The sequence below is a fragment of the Armigeres subalbatus genome, chromosome 1 (genome assembly GCF_024139115.2).
Source record: "Armigeres subalbatus isolate Guangzhou_Male chromosome 1, GZ_Asu_2, whole genome shotgun sequence".
NCBI classification, from domain to species: Eukaryota; Metazoa; Arthropoda; class Insecta; order Diptera; family Culicidae; genus Armigeres; species Armigeres subalbatus.
In genome coordinates this window covers 41,732,994-41,753,519 of record NC_085139.1, presented here as the reverse complement: position 1 = coordinate 41,753,519, position 20,526 = coordinate 41,732,994, and the positions used below count along the sequence as shown (strand labels likewise).

The 20,526-nt window shown below is 39.4% G+C and overlaps 1 protein-coding gene across 1 annotated transcript in view; it reads right to left on the bottom strand.

Annotated features, from left to right (window-relative positions):
- LOC134224647 (heterogeneous nuclear ribonucleoprotein R) overlaps nt 1–19,337 on the bottom strand; it is a 150,397-nt gene extending 131,060 nt beyond the window's left edge. Inside the window, exon 1 of the mRNA XM_062704209.1 lies at nt 17,622–19,337. The gene's annotated coding sequence lies outside the window, so the exon portion shown is untranslated. The remainder of the gene's footprint in view (nt 1–17,621) is intronic.
- Nucleotides 19,338–20,526: the final 1,189 nt, after the last annotated feature.

Here is a 20,526-nt window from a genome sequence, read left to right as displayed (position 1 = left end):
GACCGACACGGCTCTCGTTGGGTGCAGCAGCTCTCCGGCTTAGGCACATCAGCTTTGCCGATGCAATAAGCCGAGTGTTTAGATATGGGAGGTGTTTGCTTAGATTTCAAGGTAGTTTACGACAGCGAAACGCTGTAAATTGTGGTTAGTTAATTGCAGGAGATTTTGGCGTTGTTACAAGAATACTTTGTAATGCAACTTAGTGACTAATAAAGTTTGTATTGTAAAAACATGCACTTTTCTGCTACAAAAATACACTTCTGATCCAGATGTATCAAATAAGTGGAGCTATGGATTCAAATTGAAATAATGTTAGAAAAAAAAAATCGTCGCCCAAAAATTTGGTATTTTTTTTCAAATTAAAAGCTTGAATTTAAACCAAACTCAGGGGAAGAGAGGAGATACTAAATATGAAGTCCACTTTGTCCATGGGGAAGAGGGTAGTGATCAGAGCTTTGATATCTAAATTTCCAATTGAATATAGTAGTGGTGTGCGGCAGCTGAGTTTGTCATAATTTTGGTCGGCGGCGACGGCGGCGTTTTCGTGACGCCAAAATACCATTTTAGCCGGCGCGACGGCGTGAATCGGCGTTGTAATATATAATGCGGCTCTAAAAGTTTTTTTTCTGGATTTTTTCGGAAAATTTTCGAGACATCAACGGGAGAATCTTTTTAGCTTCGTCGGAAAAATCTAAAGGACATTCCCAGGAAGTTATTTTAAATTTACCCAAAATATTCATCCATTTTTTTTGTCGGAATTTAAAATGGAAATTGTTGTACGTTATTTCGAATTATACACTGAGCAAAATAAAAATAGCACCCCCATGTTTTTCATTAATATTCTCTAAGAAATTGGGGCCTTCCTATATTTTTCGCTAAAAACCTTGTGTTAGTCAACTCAGAGTTGTGAGTCGCTCCAATATCAAGCTGGAAAGTTAGTTATGGGCACATAAATGACTCGCCGTGCTTTTTAATCGCCTAAGAAAAACATACCACCAGAAAAAAACTACTTTGATATTTTTAAAAATTCGGTCGACACGTGGTGGATTGTGGCGATAAATGCTTAGATAGCACGTGCTATTTGTATTGCAGACACATTTTTTACATCTATGAGAGCCTTGGAAAATGATCACGAAAGTTGTCATTTTGTTGCAATGCACAATATGTTTTTGTTACCTTATAAAAAAGGCCTTGTCGCGCCTTCTGCGCCACTTCTAGTTTTCGTTGTTAGGAACTACGTTCACATATCTTGAGGGTATTCAAAATTGCAATTCTGCACGACTTTGGTATAATTTACTCTTTTAGTTCACTGTTTCCTTGAAAATACTGCACTTATATTTGGCCATAAGCTGGCTTCAGCTTTCTCGTTTGTCTTTGGAATAGTCATTATATTTCTAAAATCGTTTGGTTACGGTATGTAATCGGAAGCCCTTAGGATAGATTCCACTGAAAAAGAGTCGTGCATCCTTGCAAGATTTACTACACTCGACCCATTTCTGCAAAATTAGCAAAAACAAAGCTCTGTTTCATCAGTTTTTGCATTCAACTTCACTTTCCAGGTTAGTTGTTAGAAACTGGCTGGAATACGAAATAAAAATCGGTCAAAATCATAATGTTGTGTTTTTTCAAAGTGGTGCTATTTTTATTTCGCACCTTTTCCGTGATTTTTTCGACTTAATTGTGAATGGTCCGCATTAATATCAATGTTATGCACTGAAAAGTTATGAAACAGAATGTGCTTACATTTTGCACTAAAATTATCATCATCTGTTCATAATTTAAGAAAATATTAGTAAAAAACATGGTGGTGCTATTTTTATTTCGCTCACTGTACGTTATATCGAAGCATGAATAATCAGCCATAATGTTCAATACTTAAATATTGTTCTGTAATGTACTTTATTGTTTTAACACGAAATATTTATTGTTTTTAATAGCATTCAGCTAGCAGAATGAAACAGCTTTTCTTGTGAACAATTCCTACAAACTTGTTCGTTATTAAGAAAAGTAGAATTCCTTATTTATTATCTATAAAAAGAACATGAAAACATTTGTGAACACAGGGCTTGCTTCTCGTAGCACCTTCTCGTAGAAAATTCATAAACAGTGTATCTGCGATCACTGGCGAAGTTAAACGATGGGGCACGTGACTCACCAAATTGCCAACATTGTTCTAAAAACTGATATCCCCCCAATTTTGATAAATCCTACTTCTGAAGGAACTCCTAGAGAAATGAGGGATTTTTTTCGGAAACTTATTTGAGAACTTGAAGTTTTAAGTTTTTTAGGAATTCTTTCGAGATTCCCTTCTGAATTTTTCCTTCTTTCAGTAAAACCATACAAAATAATTCTATCTAAATTTTTTCCGGAAATTTACTGTACTGAAAAATGGAATAGTTTCTAAATAATTAGAAGAATAGAAGAATTTTTTGAAGAAGTTCTTCAGAGACTTGTAGAAAGTCTTGAAGGAATGTTCAAAGGAATTCTTGGAATTGCTGGAAGTTTTCCTAAATACATTGTTAATGGAGTTCTTGTAGGGGTTTCCGGCGGTCCTAAGGTCTCCTAAGAAGATCGGTGGGAATGTTTTGAGCTTATTTCTGAGGGAGGAGGTGCCAGGAAGGTCTTCGAAGGAATTACTGGTTTCGTCCTGAAGGAATTCCTTCAGGAGTCCCGAAGGAATCCCTGGACTGTACTTCAGGGGAATTTTTGAAAGAATTTTAGAATGAATTCTCGCTTAACCTTTCATGAGGACCTAAGTACAAAAAAAATGAATTAATTTGAGTACTGCAATCAAAAACTTCCATATTAGTCTGTTGATTGCAATATTTAAATTAATTCATACAAAAATGTATTTTGGGTCCTTTTGAAACTTAGGCGAGAATTATTGTTGAAATTCCAGATGGAACTTCTGGAACAATTATAGAAAGAGAAGGAGTAATTCCGTGAGAAATCTAGGAAGAGGAGACTCCAATAAGCATTTCTACGGAAATTCTATTTGCAATTTCTTCCTAAAATCCTTTAGAAAGTCTTTCAAAAATGCGTTCAGGAGCCTTTTCGGAAGGGGAAGGGCTGTTTGGCCAAATACCGTTCTGCCGAATGCCATTTGGCCGAATGCCACTAGGCCGAAAGTTGTTTGGCTGAATATACCATTTGGCCGAAAAGACCATTAGACCGAAAGTCATTTAGATGATAGGGTCATTTTTCCGAAAGGGTCGTTTAACCGAAAGGGTAATTTGCCCGAAAGGGTCATTAGTTCGTAAGGGTCATTGGGCCGAAAGGATGATTTGGCCGAAAGGGAATGTCCTATTCGGCCAAATTACCGTTTCGACCAAATGAACCTTTCAGCCAAACGACCCTTTCGGCCGAACGACCCTTTAGGCCAAATGACCCTTACGGACTAATGACCCTTTCGGCCAAACGACCCTTTGAGCCTAATGAACCTTTCAGCCGAACTCCCCTTTCGGCCAAATGACCCTTTTGGGCTAAATGACCCTTTCGGACAAATGACCCTTTCAGCTAAATGACTCTTTCGGCCAAATGACCCTTTCGACCAAATTAACCTTTCGGCCTAATGACCCTATCGACCAAATTACCCTTTCGTCCAAATGACCCTTTCGGCCAAATGACCCTTTCGGCCTAATGACCCTCTCGGCTAAATTACCCTTTCGGCCAAATTACCCTTTCGGCCTAATGACCCTTTCGGTCAAACGACCCTTTCGGCCAAATGACCCTTTCGGCCTAATGACCCTTTCGGTCAAACGGCCTTTTCGGCCAAATGACCCTTTCGGCCTAATGACCCTTTCGACCAAGTTACCTTTTCGGTCAAATGACACTTTCGGCCAAATGACCCGTTCGGCCAAATGACTTTAGACCAGATGGTTTTCGGCCTAATGGTTTGTTCGGCCTAGTGGCATTCGGCCAAATAGCTTTCGGCCGAATGGGTCTCGGCAAAACAACCCTTCCCCTTTCGGAAATTCCTTCTGAAGTTCTTTCCAAATTCTGTAGAAAATTGTTTGAGAAATTCCTTCAGGCTCTCTTTTGAACATTCCTTCATGAATTTAGAAGGAAATTTATTCAGGAATTGATTCGGTAATCCCTCCTTAATTTAACTTAGAGATTCCTGCAAGAATTCCACTTGGTCGAACAGCATGTTAAGTCGAAAGCTATCAAGCCGAATTCCATTTGTCTTGATTGATCGTTTGGCCGAAACTGTGACTAGGTCGGTGGCAGAAAATGTTATTTGATCGAAAACGACATACGATCGAACTGGTAATTTGCCAAAAAATGCGTTTGTCCTAGTAGTTTGTTTGGCCGAACAGGCCATGTGATTAAAAATGCAGTTTGGCCGGAATGGTAGCTTAGAACAAATGTGTCAGTTGCTGAACGGCTAAAAATGTCGACCCGTTCGGCCAAACGCTTTCAGCATAATGTCAGTTAAATTATCCTTTCTGCCAAACTACCATTTCAGCAAAATGATATTTTTCGGTCAGATGGATGTTGACCAAATGACGTATTCGGTCAAACAACTATCGACCTTACTGAAGCCATCTAGCTGACTTCCTTTTGGCCGTAACAGTTGATGGAAACTGTTTGACCGAGCGACATACAGCCGAGCTAGTATAATTTGGTCGGGAAATTCGTTTGTCCTAACAGATTATTTGACCGAAAGTGCCATTTGACCGAAAAAGTTGTTCAGCCGAATAGGTCTTTTGGCAGATAAGGACACCGTGCAAGTTGCTGAAAAATTTCAAGACATGATCGATGAAACGGACGTACGTGTGGGTTCTTACTCAGTGGAGTGGTCCAGACTACCATGGATAAACATTTTACAGGACATTTTCGACAAGTGCTGCTTTGCAGTTTTGTTTTTCTTTTTTTTTTGTTTTCATTGTTGTTTAGATTCACCTTATTTAATTAGTAGGAAATGGGCTGGATAAAATTATTTCTGTTCTGATAGAAAAAAAAATTTATGTGGCTCCCATTTTTTAGTGTTTAGCGTTGCATTTTTTATACGGGGGTCAATCATTTGGTTTTTCTTATTAAAAATACCGTCGTCGGGGGTGACAATGGGTCAAATGGGGATGAGAATGGGTCACTGTTTCAACTACTTAGATTGCTTGTACAATAGGTTGAATGTGTATGAAGGCAAGAATATTAAATTATAAGAGACCTTTTTGACCGATTTTGTTACCTAACCTCCAGAATGTCAGTGAGAGCGACGACCCATTCTCACCCCCCAGACCCATTGTCACCCCCAATGACGGTACTGTCAAATCAATACATAAACAGTTTGAAGGAAATGTGTTACACTCGGTTCTTAATTTTTCACAATTGAACGACTAGTGGTGTGGATATTTCATTTAACTTGTGATGTGGCATCGATTGATAATTCAATATCAACCCTTTTTTAAATATATTCCCTAAATTGCAGGTTTAATATTTTTGAAATGCCTTTAGCGGATTTGTCTCTTTTTTTCTTAGTATCTCTCTTTGTGTATTTGTGTTTGCAATTACTGTCTTGAGCAGTTTCGTGAATACTGAAGAGTAACCGGGAAGATTTAAAAAAGAGGCACTGCTGGAAGATCGACCGTCATCTGCCGCTGCTGCCGCTGGATCAGGATGGGTGGCTCGGATTCCTAAAGTACGCGTTCTGCCTTGGCTTCTGAGCGAGCGTTTATTTTGCCCGCCTAGGAGATGTGCTCTAGAGCGCCTCAAAAACATCCTACTTGGGCGGCAAGAATCCAGCAAGAATCAAATTCTAAACCTAAGCAGCTATCAGCGACTTTCAACGATGCGCCTCGTCCGGGTGTTCCACAATGTCGGAAAGGAAAAGTGCTTGTGGATATTTCTGCAATGGTCTTTCCGGTCGAAGACTTAAACTGAACAAACAGCCCATCACAACTGTAAGCATAGAAAAGTCTTCGAGGTCTCCATCAACTGGTGGTTGACTTTCCTCCCCCACTTCAGGGTTGTCAAAGCCGAGTGTTGATTCAAATTCAACCTAATCAAGACGCTGTCCAAATTACACAGAACAAACAACAGGAACACCCGGTACTGGATAGGACAAGCGTTGGCAGAGAGTCGACTACTCTATAGGCTCTAGATCCAGTTCCAACCTTCATATAGCCTCCGGGTTTCTATTCTTAACACTCGTCGAAGCTGCCTGCCAGGTGTCTTACCATTTCGACATTGTATGCAGACGGCCATATGCCAAACAACACCGGACGGCTCCATTTCACCATGATTTAAAAGGTGAGAAAATACCGAGGTCCTACGTAGGTCTGTAGCAAAAATGTTAAACACAGTCTTTTCCGGATTCGAGCATCGGTACACCAACGGGGTTTTTTCGCATCACAATAATGTTGGGATAGGAGAATCTGGAAACGGCCTGACGGTATCGAAACTGCGGAGATTTCCATCACACTCTGAACAATTTGGGCTCAGTCAGTGCAATCGCGGCTCATCAGAGTGACCATCCGAGGGAAAGGAGCCACTGCTTCCTGGATCGAAATGAAAAATCTGAATATTTCCTAACTCCGAGCCGGCACACTGAGCTCTGCTCTGCTTTTAATGCAATTGAACCATGTTGTCAAGAAAAATTCAATTTGTTTAGATTATTCCCTTTACAAATGTGGGGTTAATAAATCTTGAAATTATGCAGGGCTTAACAATGTGATAAAATAATCTATGAGATTGCAGGGAATAAAAGTGTTTTATAATTAAAAATATTTCTGTATTGGAATAAATTTAGCGTTCAAGTTCCACTCTTTATTTTGTCGCTGGGTTCTACATTAATTCATTGTAACACTAGCAACCTATTCCGTTCCCCACGTTCTATCTCATCACATACAACACCAAAATCAAAATAAACAAAATTCTGGTTGACCGTGACCGTGAATCCTGCTTTCCACAACCTGCAACAAAATTCATCATCCCAAAAACTACCACAGCTAGAGTTTAAAAATCTTAACTTGATGCCCATTCACCCGTTCAGGACGCACAAAAAAACTCGAAACAAGAATCACATAATAATCATTTCAGTCCCAAAATTACCCGTCAACGCGTTTCCCTTAGGCCCTAATCCAACATCTTAGGTGAACAAAAAAAATCCCTTCCTTTCGAAATCCATTCAGAAACTCTACCCAAAAAAAATCCGCTTCTAAAGTCAGCGCTTGCCTCCCAGTTTCCCCCGACCGTACGATTCTAATAAAGTTCTATACGTTGCCCAACGTGAGCAGCGAAAAAAAAAAACTTGCATCGGGAAGGCTGTTCCCCCTTGAATCCGTCAAATCAAATCACCGCCAAATTTCTACGACTCACACTCTCCCGGACGCACACCAACATACACACATAAACACAAACAAACAGACACGTACACACACATGGCCAAACATAAAATATGCGACCAAAGCGCAGCAAACCGTGTGACCGTCGATGGAACCGAAACTACGTCCGTCCGTTGCTTCGTCATCACGGCGCGATGGCATAAATTCGCGAATTATTTGCAATGTTCATATTTTGTTCTGTTCTCCTTCTTATGAATTCCCTTTGCGGCCGAGGTTCGCGCGCGCGGTTGGCTGGCCGTGTGAACGAACGTCATAGTCGGAACGTCATAGCTAGAACAGGAGCTACAATCGGCTTACGCAACGCAACGCACCACCCATCGCAGTAGGTCGATCTGCGTGCATCTCGTCTCGAGACATCAACCTAAAAAAAATGCAAATTTCCATGCTATCTAATGTCGGTACGTGGTGAGTGATGCGTGGAAGGTGGTGGGCGGTCGTAGGTGTGTGGCAGAACACGACTGTGTCTGGTGCTACTCCAGTTTCTCGATGGGGTATGAGTTTCATTCGAGGCCGTCGTCGTCGTCGTCGTAAGAGAACAGGCCACTTGAGACTGCGATACGGCGGCCCTGGTCGACGGTGACGGTGGGTTCCTACCGGTTTGGCCGGTAGTTAACCAGCGACGAGCCGTGTCCTGCAATTCTGCTTTAATTAGAAACTCGAGAACACGTCGCCGTGGATAGGTACTTTGCGGAGCGATTAGGATAGTCGGATGGGATGGAAGAATAATGTGTTTTGAAAAACGTGAAGGTGAAGGGAACAGCTCGGTGCCGGATGATGGAGGATATTCTTTTGTTTGTTTTGGCTCAGCTTTAGTTGGGCTGAGATTTCTTTTCACGGACGGGAAATATTGTTCAATCGTCTGGCGAGGGAGGCCTTCTTATTTAAATTGGCGAGGGAGCTGGACAATTGGTGCACAAATGGTAATGCAGATCGATATTTATGTTTGACGAATTTCTATTCGTTCCATTTGGATTCTTCATAATAAAATTTTAAACCATGGTTTCATGGCCGGCGTAAAGTAGACGCAGATAAAAAATTGTTTTTAAGCCAAAAACATAAAAAAAACAAGGTAAATGTGGGACTTGATAACATTACCATAAAATAGTTTTTTCCCATTGGCGTAAACGTAGTCAATAAACAAATTATTTTCTAATATGAAATTTTTGTTTATGACATTGTTTTTCGAAATCTCAAACTTGATAGTATTTGCATCCGAAATACTACAACCATATTTTTCATGGTGGTCTGTGTATCTCTATTTGTCATGAAATTGATGCTGAGCACCATAATTTTTCAGCGCCCAGGAGTCCACAACAAATTGGCGGTCTAAGGCTCTCAAGCTACAGTGATTTATTCGGAATAAAATAGTAAGTTATTAAGGGAGTATTTTTCATATTGCTGATCCATTATTGATTCAATCCCAACCTTTATAATTCATATCTGAAGTCCTCCTAAAGTTGGTCATAAAATTTCATAAAATAAACTTTCACCGCTAAAAATTTCTTAAATGCGTTGACCCGTGGAATCTTGAAATTTCTCCATTCTTCAAATAAATTGTTCATAAATAATTCATCTAGAATTCACTTCTAAAAAAAATCTTCCACGGTTTTCAGAGTTCATCCTTGAATCCATATAAAAATATTCTCATTTTAAATTTCTCCAAAATATTATTGCACAATAAAAATGGTGTAGGTATTTCTGCTTCGGTTAGAAGAGATCTAACTTGTGTGGGATGTCGAGTCAAGTACGAGACACTGAAGACGGCCTTACATTTGAGGTCGAAATACGTATCTGTCAAGATACAATTAAGTGGTGGAATTCAATGGGATGGTATTAACTCGTCTTATGACAAGTTGTGTGGGATGCTTTGTTTAACCGCTTGGCTCGTTAGTTCGTTTGCGACAAATTGAACAAGAAAGATTATTTAGACAAAATAAACAACTTAGTCAAATTAGACAAAGTTGACAAATTAGTCCTATTTGACAAATTTGACAAATGTGAATAGTTTAACATAAAATGGAAAAATAGAATGATTACACAAAATAGACAAATTAAACAAATCATACATAAGGAACAATTTAGACAAATTTGACAAAACATACAAATAAGACAAATTATATAAAGTGGGGAAATTGGATAAATTGGACAATATAAACAATTTAGAAAAATTGGACAAATTAGTGAGGACGGACAAACAAAACGGCAGATTTACTTCCAAGGAAGAGATCACATCCATCATTGACTTAGACGTACGCGTACTTCCAAAAAAGAAATCGCAATTATCGTTGCCTGATGCCAAACAACCACCTATTTTTCAAGAAAAGATCGAATCGACTATTGCCTAAATCTGGGCAAACGCCTACATCCAAAGGATGAACCGCACCCAGCATTGCCTTATTCCGGGAAAGCGGCTGCTTTCAAAGAAGAGATTACATCCACCATTATCCTAATACTGGTAAACATCTACTTTAAAAGAAGGGATCACATCCACCATTATTGTCCTAATCCGGGCAAGTGCCTACTTTTAAAGAAGGAATCGCATCCACAATAGTCCTAATCTCGGCAAACGCATTCTTAATATAATGAACCACATCGACCATTGCCTTTTTCCAGGAAAAGGCTTGCTATTGAAGAAGGGATCCCAGCTCAAAACCCCGTTATGCCAAATATCCCTTACTTTGACCCTGCTCAAAATTATGCCAAAAAAACCGTTATGCAAAATGGCCTTTATGCCAAATGGCGTTATGTCAATTACCTTCCCTAGCAGCACATTTCAATCAAATCTGGTGCAACAACTGTGACCAAATTCGGTCATATATAAGTTCCGGAAACTGATTTGAAACATATGTGCTACTTATTGTCAATTTGTCCTACAATAACTGATCTTTGTAGCCATGCGTATTCTTTTCGCAACTTTACTGCTCCTCAGTGGAGAAGTAACTGCACTCAGAATGAGCGGATATTTTTGGAAGACATAATTGCACAGAGTCTTGCACAGGATCGAAAGTTATAATATTTATTTATTTATATTTCAACTGGTCTTCGAACTGGTGGCACAGACAGATAAAATTATTCATTAATCCTATTTCCAAACATTAACTTCATGAAATAAATATCAAATTTCGCAGACACTTCGTTAAAACGACGACAGCAAACGTTAATAGGATTATTTGGACCAAAAATAGTATTATGAACAGGAATACGAAGGAATTCTTCATGTGGAGTATTTCTAGCCGGAGCGTTGAGATCGATATTGTTCAAAAGTTCCGAAAAGTCGAAGCTGTCGAAGTATGCCAAATACAAATAAGCGCTGCAAAAAAATCCTATAAACGTTGGCAAACTGCTGCGTATTACGCACTGAGGAAAATGGACGTATGGTTTTCAATTAAACGCCTTATGAGAATTTGCCACAAGGAATCGTTATGAATTTCAATATGTTGCCTTATGAATGATGATTTTCATTTGAAAAAAAGAGAAGTGCGGCAGACTGGGTTCGAACCATGGAGGTCGGGGTTGGGAGGTCGGTATGTAGACCACACGCCCATCGACGCTTGATTACTCGGGAAGGTAACTGCGTATAAGAAGCACTGTTGGTGGAATAATCAGTCGAAGATTCTTAAGGCGCCAGTTATGAATTTCGATAGTCCAGTTCTCTGAGTGCGCTTTAAGAGATCGAGAACAGCGTCCGGATTTGCAGTCTTTGCGGCAATGTGCTGAACAAAATTGAGTTTTTCATTCAGTAGTACACCAAGATCATTAACAATGTTGACTCGGGCGATGCTGACAAATGCCATCCTACAGTTGAAGACAGATGCAGTTCTTGTCCGACAAAATTAAATCGGATTGCACTTCTTTACATTTATATCCATTGTTTTTAACATACACCAGCTCAGTAACGCGTAAATGTCAGTTTGGACAGCATAGCAATCAATCACTGATGACACTACGGGAAAGAACTTCATGTCTTCGGTGAACATAAGCTTTGGAGATTTACTTGCGCTGCAGCGATGGTTGACAAACAACACAAAAATAAGGTGGCTCAGATGACTCCCTTGAGGCACACTCTAAGTGATGGCGAAAAAGTCCGACTATATTTCCAGCAATTCAACCAGGCCGGTAGACTCAATCTGTCCAGTTCATCCACTGCCAATGAGTGAGACATTCTATCAAATGCTTTGGTGAAATAGTGGATAAAGCTTTCAAAAGCCTTTGATAGACCGCTGCCAGCAGTACGGGAATGATGTCAGCAGATTTCTATGCACTAGGAAATATACCTCCCCGCCAAAGAGCGATTGAAGAGAATTGTTGCAGGTGTAGTCAGAGAATCGGCACAGTTCTTGATGAAAAGTGGAGGTAAACGATCGAGTCCAGCACCTTTGGAGTCATTTATCCCTCGGAGCTTGCTCGTCATGTCCTCCGGAGAAAAGTTAAAAGACGTTATATTTAATTCGAATCGAGGCAAACTGCTCAAGTGTTCTTCAGACCGATTGGTGATCGGTTATTACTTAGCATGCTTCGACAGAAAGACGGGAACAAATTTGCAGAAACGAGCGTGCGAAGAGTTATATTCGCTCTCAATGTCACGCAGCTCAACTTTGCGTTGTTCATCCCTTGAATGGAAATATCGCTTCCTTTAGCTTTACGCAAACGGTTGCGAAAATTCTGTAGCTTTATGCTGTTCCACCGGGACTATATCTCGTACAATGAAATACACTCGGTTAGTAGAAACTTGAAGTAGAAAGTAGACATTCGTTTAAAATTGCCTTGTTGATGTTGCACCCATTTAGACATTCGTTCCAACGAACGGCGGAAATTGATGCATTCTCACGCAGAACCTTATCAAGGGTCTCCGACATCTTAAAGTGTACTGCTGATGGATTCTTGAGCCAGAAATGTTTGAACTTTATCAGAAAACTATTTTACGCCACAATTTTGACGATCTTTCGCCGTTTATAAATATGAGCAATTAATCTACCAATGCAAGCTATTTCTTAAGATGCTTCGCTTCTTGCCGTTGCGTAGAGACTGAGACTACCATGCTATGCAATGGGAGCAGCTGGAAGCTGAGCCATCTCCATATGTAGGGAGAGAATGTGAAGGCTCAAGGTTCTAACTGCCTCCATCAACTTCGTACTGCATCCTTGATACTCTGCGGCGTATCGAGGGATACGTGTTGCAAAATTGCGTGAATTCTTGCTTATATGTAGAAGACGGTAAGTTTCTAAATCTCATTGATTGCGAGATATCTTCACTAGCAACTAATTCCTTTCATTTTAGCGCCGTCAAACAGTTGGTGAAGACAGCAGCTTTCTTTGCCTTACATTTTTCGAGATATCCTTGAGGTGCACTGCAGATGAATTCCAAACTGAACTGTTTTTCTTAGCAATGTTTGGAACACTCGGCAAATTTCTAAATATTACAGGTTAAAAACATTTAACCGGATTGATATTCCCAGTGCACTAGTGCCGTTTTTCTGTTGAACACCAAACAAAACTCGCCTCAACAACTTTATAGAGGACAGCAACTTTGTAAATCGTCTAAGTCTTGAGATATCCAACTCATTAAGTCATCGCACATTCGCTAGCGCCGTCTAATGGTTGACTTCTCGGATATCCAGCTAAAAGGCCTGGATATGCTGTACAACTTTGTTGCAGATTGTAAGCCTCTATCTTCTTAGCTTTAAAAGATAAACAATAATAAACAGTAATAAACGCACAAACCAAAAAAAAAGTTTTGTACAAAATACAATGCGCAAGTTAATTATTTGAGTTTTAAATCATGTAATATTACTCTAGCGACGTCAACAGATTGTTGGAGAATATCCACGAAGCTGTGACTACAACAGCGCATAAGGTTCTAGGCACTTCACAACAATGCTAACGAAATGGTTGGCTGGATGTGGAGTGATAGCGAGGGACGGCCGAGAAAAATGCTGCCAGGAGTCAGAATGCACATAGTGAGATCCCGGTAAAGGTTCTCAAACTTGTAAGTCAGCAGCTGCTTTAATAGATCCACCACATTATTCAAACAATATGGGAGGATGAAGAACTGCCTACCGATTGGTTGGATGGCCTCATATGCCCGAACTATAAGAAAGGGCACATACTAGAGTATATTCTTCTGAAGTGCCCGTATGCCCGTACGAAATTCTGTCACGTATTCTGTTTAACATACTGAGACTGCTTGAGGGGCCCTTCATCGGCCAACACCATGTAGGGTTTCGTGAGGGCCGAACATCGACACGACGGACGGATGTTTAGTCTGCGGATGATCCTTGACAAGTTCCGGGAGTAAAAGTTGCAGACTCACCACCTGTTTATTGATTTCAAAACAGCGTACGATTTAGTGAAAAAAAAAAGATCTGTGGCAGATAATGTCTGAACATGGTATTCCGGCGAAACTGATTAAGCTGATACATGCAACACTTGATGGCTCGAAATCAAATATTCAGATTGCAGACGTAGTGTCAACCTCGTTTGTGACCTCAGATGGATTGAAGCAGGGTGATGAACTTTCGCAGACTTCAGGGGTCTGTTCGCTTAGTGCGATTGTCTATAAAAAGTATAACGATCACAATATGCAACAGAGAACCGGATAGAGGTCGGCGACTTCATGGAAGGCCAACAATATGCTGGCAGCTAGCGGTAGACCTGGGAACCCTTAACTACTGGGGAGATTAGAGATCAACACGACTATACGTCAACCACGACGCGAGAGAAAATCTTCAAACGGCTTAGGATTACTTTTTGAAATTGAAATTTGGAAATAATTATCTCAGTTCCTGTTTCATTTTTGGTCAAACTCACGAGAGGGTAACATTTAACACGGCTTTAGTCTAAGCGTAAAGGAAAAATAACCTCATTGGATGAATAATGGATCCTATTATTTAATCGTACTTGTCGTATACGCCCAGTTCTTATACAGTTTTTGGCGGGTTCTTATATAGAATTGTAAGCAATTTTAATTTCTTTCAATGGCACTTCCATTTATTGGTTCAAAATATTTTCAAATGCAACGGACCACTTTCCAAAAGCTTTTAATCAATGTAGGTTAAGTTGGAAGAGTGCCGCTATAATGGCCGGTCGTGGACTAGCGGACTAGTGTGGCACGAATAAACGGATCGTAAGCAAAGTGCTCGAGAAAGTGTGAGAAGAATTTGTTATTTGAATGCAACTAACCTCCACCTTATTATCTTTCTAAATAAAAATAAAACAATATTAGATGTCCACGGACCAAATTCTACTTTTTATATTGTGTTTGTTAATAGAAGATTGTTCCGTTCAAAAATTATAGTTGACTATTTTTGGGTTCGAAGTTTCTCCATTTTCAGTGAATCAAACATTGTTTTTTTAGTTCTTTAGTTGCTCACCTGCACTAAAATAATTCGCTTACAACTGCAACTTGTTGGTTGTCCAAAGTTTATCGAAAGATCATTCAATTCTCTGATAGCCATTGTTCATTCCGAACTTTGACACCACCATCAGACATTTACAGACAAGCTGACAGAAAACAAAACTACAAAGGGTAAATTTAGTATGGACTTAAATTCACTTTAAAATGATGATTTGCTTTTATATTTGGGTCAGAAAAATATATAACACAGTCGGTGATTCCCTTCGAAATGTCCTTTTATAATCCATCTCATTATTTATAGATAGAAAAAATGTCACCTTCATGCATTAACATATCTACAAAGTTTTAAAATTTCAGAAGTATATCATCAAAAAGCTAAAATCGGCTAAGAAAAAAAAATGAATCACGCCAAAATCGATTTTTTTAATGTTTTGAGATTGCAATTTCCATTCGCGAGTTTTTCAGGTGAGAAAAGTAGGCGAACATTACTTGCAGTGACCCAACGATAGAATTGCGGCGACCAGTTGTCGCCTTCGCGGCGATGAAATCGTTTAGAGCCTTTTTGGTTTGGTGCTAGGAACAAAAATGTGTTCAAGAAGTAACGGTAAATGTACCTAAATGCTTTGAGTCAGTATACGACTATCCAACGGCTCATATTCGCTGGCGAGTTTTTATCAATTAATCATTAAAAAGGATGATCGCGTTTGAGTGTGCTTATCTTCGATTTGATTAAAATTTGATTTTTCATATCCCAGCTCAGTTGTAGAAAAATATCCGAAATCGTATTTCCGTACAATTTAAATCACTCCTGTTTTTACTTTTTGTGGTAGATTTTCTCATTGTTCATTACTCGGAAATGTCCATCCAGCATCCATTAACTTTTTGTCATAACAATGCTAACCAAAAGGAAATAGATTGAGATGCACACTTAATATTTTTTACCGGGATCTCAGCAAAATGATCAACTTTTACCGAGATTCGCTCAGCCGTGCCCCAGCAAACATGTTTTTTGCCGAGATTTCTGTCAAAATAGCTGGAAATCAGCAAATAATTTGCCGAAAATAAACTAACAAACATCATTTTTGCCGGAATATCAGTTTTTTATTTTGCTGGCGCACGGCTGTGCGGATTTTTGCCGAGCTGCAGAAATAAAAACTAAGTGTGTGGATTTGAAAATTCCTACTAATGTTAGAAATCTCTACTAATGTTAGCAATCTAAAAAATGTGTTCAATTTTCAACAAGAACTCATGAACTCAAAGCAAAATAGCAGCTCATGTATGAATGTCGTTTTGCCTTGCATGAGTTGCTTTTTATTTTAAATGTCAATAAGAAATACTGAGTTCGGATGCAAGAACCCTCTTTACGGCGATAATTTCAAGTGGTTTCACCTGGTCAATGTTTGTTTATTGTCAAATTTGCAAAACGGTTGTAAATTTCTGACTTATATTTTATCGCCTCCTATGTTTGGTTTCAATAGCTTTGGAAACTGAAAATCCGTTTAAGGTTGCTGACAGTTCGGGAGTGTAATTTTTTTCTATTTGAATCTTTTAGGAATTGTGTTGGAATCTTTTGGATTCAGTTCCCATGGACTCGATGAACTCGATTTCAAAAACTATCTTACTCTTGCATAATAGAAGCATAATTCTCAAAAATCAAGAGACAAACAGCATAGCAAAGAATGGTTTTCATATGAAAAAAAAATATGATTATCCAATGGCTTAATTATATATTAATTATTATTTGTGCATTCAAAAACACAAGGTGAGGATTGAACCGGTCGGCCTTCGCCATTATTATCCTTTGGTGAGGCGACAAAGCGGAAAAAAGCTGATAATGACATTACGTACTAAAGTATATTACAAGATTTACGACAGAAATTGTTTTCCACTAAAATTTGATCCAATTTTGTATGACATTTTGATATATGAAGTTGAAGCTGGTGAACAGATTTGGGAGCAGATACAGTAATCAAAAGGCGTAGTCCAGAATAAAATTGTTCACTTCTAAGCGGTTTTGTTTGAAAAAAGAAAAAAAATCGATTGGGTATGCGAATGTTATGCGAACAATGTTTTTAATCTCAGCAGCTTGACAGTCTCCACCAAGATGAATACAGTACTTTGACGTGCTCCAATCTGCCAAGTTTGTGGAAGAGAAGAAGGCGGAAGTGGAAAAAATAATTTTCATTGCAAAATTCCGATTTGAGGTAAAATTGATAAGTCAAGAAATTTGCGATTGGTTGTATGAGAAACTGCATCGAACAATTCAAAGCAGAATGCAAGAAATAATCCTATAAGCGATACAATCTGAAAGTCGATGTTTACTGAATATCGCAGATTTTAGAATCTAATCGAAATTGAAATTAGCTCCAAAGTACCAAACTTTAACTTCAAGGTCAAAAAAACATTGCATGTGAATTGTAAACTTAGTGCAAATATACTACATGAGACATTCGCTGAATTCGATGCCGATAGTGCTAGCAGTGGAAAAAAAAGCCAGATAATAATTTGATACCTGGAATATTATTTCATTGGATTACGGCGTTATTCTGATTACAAAATAAAGCAGCCATTGAAAACTATTTTTATTATAAATAGTTTAGCACAATCAGCATTTGAGCGAACTTTACAAATTTCCAATTAATATGAGTTCAAATCATTTATAAACTATTTAATTCAGTATAGATGAAAAACGCTAAATTATTCAAACATGTTTGCTTCGGCGGCTGACTTCGAATGAAAATCTCAATCAAACTTCGATGGACTCAAAAAAAAAAGGTATCGTTGGCTGCTTTTTAACATTTGCGTTCAGAAATCCATAACCTAAAGACCATCCCTAGTAGTGTAGTCAAGTCAAATCCAACAGTAATTAGCTGCAACGAACCGGTCACGTGTTGTTGTCACTTCCCACCATTTTCCACTTACCTCTAGCTGTGTTCGGGCTCGCCGCCGTTCCTCTCGATAATAAGCGTAGGTGGTTGACGGTCACGAAACGTTCAACGGTTTCGTGCAATCTGGATCGCTGGATCAGTCAGCGGGGTAAGTAATTTCCTTTGGAGTATTTCCGTTGATTTTATTTTTTGTTTTGTTTTTGTTGCGGTGTTGCTGCTTAGCTGGACTTCTTCAATGTATGTTGCGTCGAAAATGGTTCCGAAATATCAAAATCCGTTTTGCAATTCCTCTGGGTTTCTGTTAAGGCGAAGGGGCGAGGGGTTGCGAATCGGTCCAGCCGTTGTTTTTTTTCTCTCCGGAGGGGTTGTGTGTGTTTTCCGAATTGATTCCGAGTTTTTTTTTCTTCTGATGTCCAATGAGGGAGGATTTTACTTAACCTTTCGATGGGACTTTTGAGTTTTTAAACCAATGCCAACCTTTGCTATGTGCGAAAATTTGCTGCCAGCTTTTGACGACATTGGACACGATGCTGCGGTACTCCTATTATGCCGGATCCGGAAGCGTCGACGCTTTGAATTCCATTCACTGACGATTGTTTGTTGTTCTTCTCTAAATTCAGTGTTTCAAAATAAATGCAGGGTTCCAAAATTCAATTGTTTTCCTATTTACACTTTGGGGCACTTGATACTTGATTTTCCTATAAAAAGGTTTGTCACTTATGATTTTCGATTTCCACGAACACTTCAATTAATTTCGCTGCTTTGCTCCGAGCAGCCAAATAATAAATGCACTCTTTGTTCTATATCTCTATCCCGTTCCGGGGTGCTTTTCGCTTGCACTCCCACTCACACACTACGAACAATCCTTTTTCCGCTTGTCGAGGTCGGGAAAATACTTTTTCCAATAATCAACTGCAGCAGCTGCGCTTTTTATATAATCACTTCCTTTGTTACCCCACTCGTCGGGGCTCGTTGTTTGGGGTTCACTCTTTCTTCTTGGGACGATTTTCCGGGAGGGTTTCTTCACTTGCTCGCATACTCGCCCACTCGACTTGACTTGAATTACTTAGAAGGGTAAATAGTGTATTATCCAAAATGCTCTTCACACACTTCCAAATGGCCTTAGCACTAGCAAAACTTATCCTAGGCACTAGAAGCTAGGAGCTTACGCGTCTAACTCGATGATCAACAGATCTAACAACTAAAAACTACGAATAAACTTCTTAACACTACAAAAAAACGCTTTGACTCCAGCACTCTCGGGGTGTTTTTCTGCCTAAAATCGCACTCAGTCTTCTTCAGTCACATTTCCAGTATATCTTTCTAGCTTACAGGGCAAAAACGCGGAAAAAATCACAGTCTCAGTGTCACAGTCTCTTCCCAGCTGCCTCTAGTAAGGAGCTGCTGCCGGTGTCCACCACGAAACGCGATCGAAAAAATTTAGCCACACCTTTCCGAACCGAAATTTTGAACTCGAATGAGCCCGGATTCCTTTATCTCGCTTCGCACTCTGCTGCGCGTCTCGCTAGCCTTTCTCCCTTTGCGGCGTCCTTCGTCCTCGCGGTGATGCAAATTTTCACACTTCCAAAGGGTTCAGACCAAAAAAGCTGGTCGCGGGAATGCAACCGAACCGAAAGTGCAGAGAAAAAAATCCTTGCCGCACAGGACACCTCGTCACGCTCAGTCTACTGCGCTAGTGGTGCTGAGGAGCCGAGAAATGAACGGAACACGTCTCGTCGACTAGGGCACTCGAGCTCGAAAGAAACGAGGGAGCCCGCTCCTCGGTGGTAGCTTCTCTGTGTGTGCGCGCGCGAACTCGTGTAGCCGTGTTGTCGTGGTCGTCGACGTCCGTCGTTGCAAATCGGGATCGGGAGAGTTTTCCCAGAATGGTCACAGTGGTGGATTTCAGGATGAAGGCAGGATTAAATTGGAAAATGTGTTTACTTGTGTCATACGATGATTTAATGGAGGCAAATGCACTTGTCTAAATGCCACTTATACCCTTTGTGAAGCTTGTTATTTAGTAATTAACATATACAGGCTTGAATATTATTCTTTTAACACTTTTTATTTTAATCATAGTATTTTGTATAGATTTCAATAGAAAATAATCAACAATTTTCGATTTGGTTATTTTATCGTTAGTGCTAATGCCCAGCCAAAAAAGAGACACGTTTGAAAGCGCATGAAATTTATGAATAGGTATTCGAAAATAAAATTGGAGACGAGAAATTGTAGGGTATCCAATCATGGTTTGAACCAAATGGCGGGTTTCAGATGAGCCGGTAAAATAAAATTGATTTATTTCATTAAAGGTACATGTTAGAACTGCGATTTCTAGTTTGTATGAAAGCTTAGTTCATTATCTTTCTAAAAACATTCTGGGTGCACATATTTATGCTTAGTTTCATTGAAAAACCTTAATAATTACATAACTTTGATTCGTACCATGATTTGAACTACACTGTTCATGGTTTGAACTAAATTCGTACCATGGTTTGAACTACTGCAGCAGCCAGCAGCTCCTAAATATAATACTAATCACATGCATGAAACGCTGAGGAATACTATAGAAAAGCAAATTTGTTTTACTATTCATCTTCTCGCATTCGATTAGTAACTCGAAACGTGTGAAAATCGTCTAAATTATCGATATGAAAATTGCGATTTTTTCATATTGGTAAACAAAATGCTCCAGCTAGACGCATGCAGCGCTCCTAGCGGACAGCTGCAGAACATGACTGCATTTAAACAAGTTCAAACTATGGAATTTAGTTCAAACCATGATCAGTTTTTACCTTGTATAAATGTTACTATTTCAACTATTTCAAACTGTTTCTCAATTGTATGATGACGTCAATCGATTACAGATGAAAATAGCGTTCTTTTGATATATTTATCTCACTCCTGTGTCATAAAATGCGTCCTTTACGAGCTTT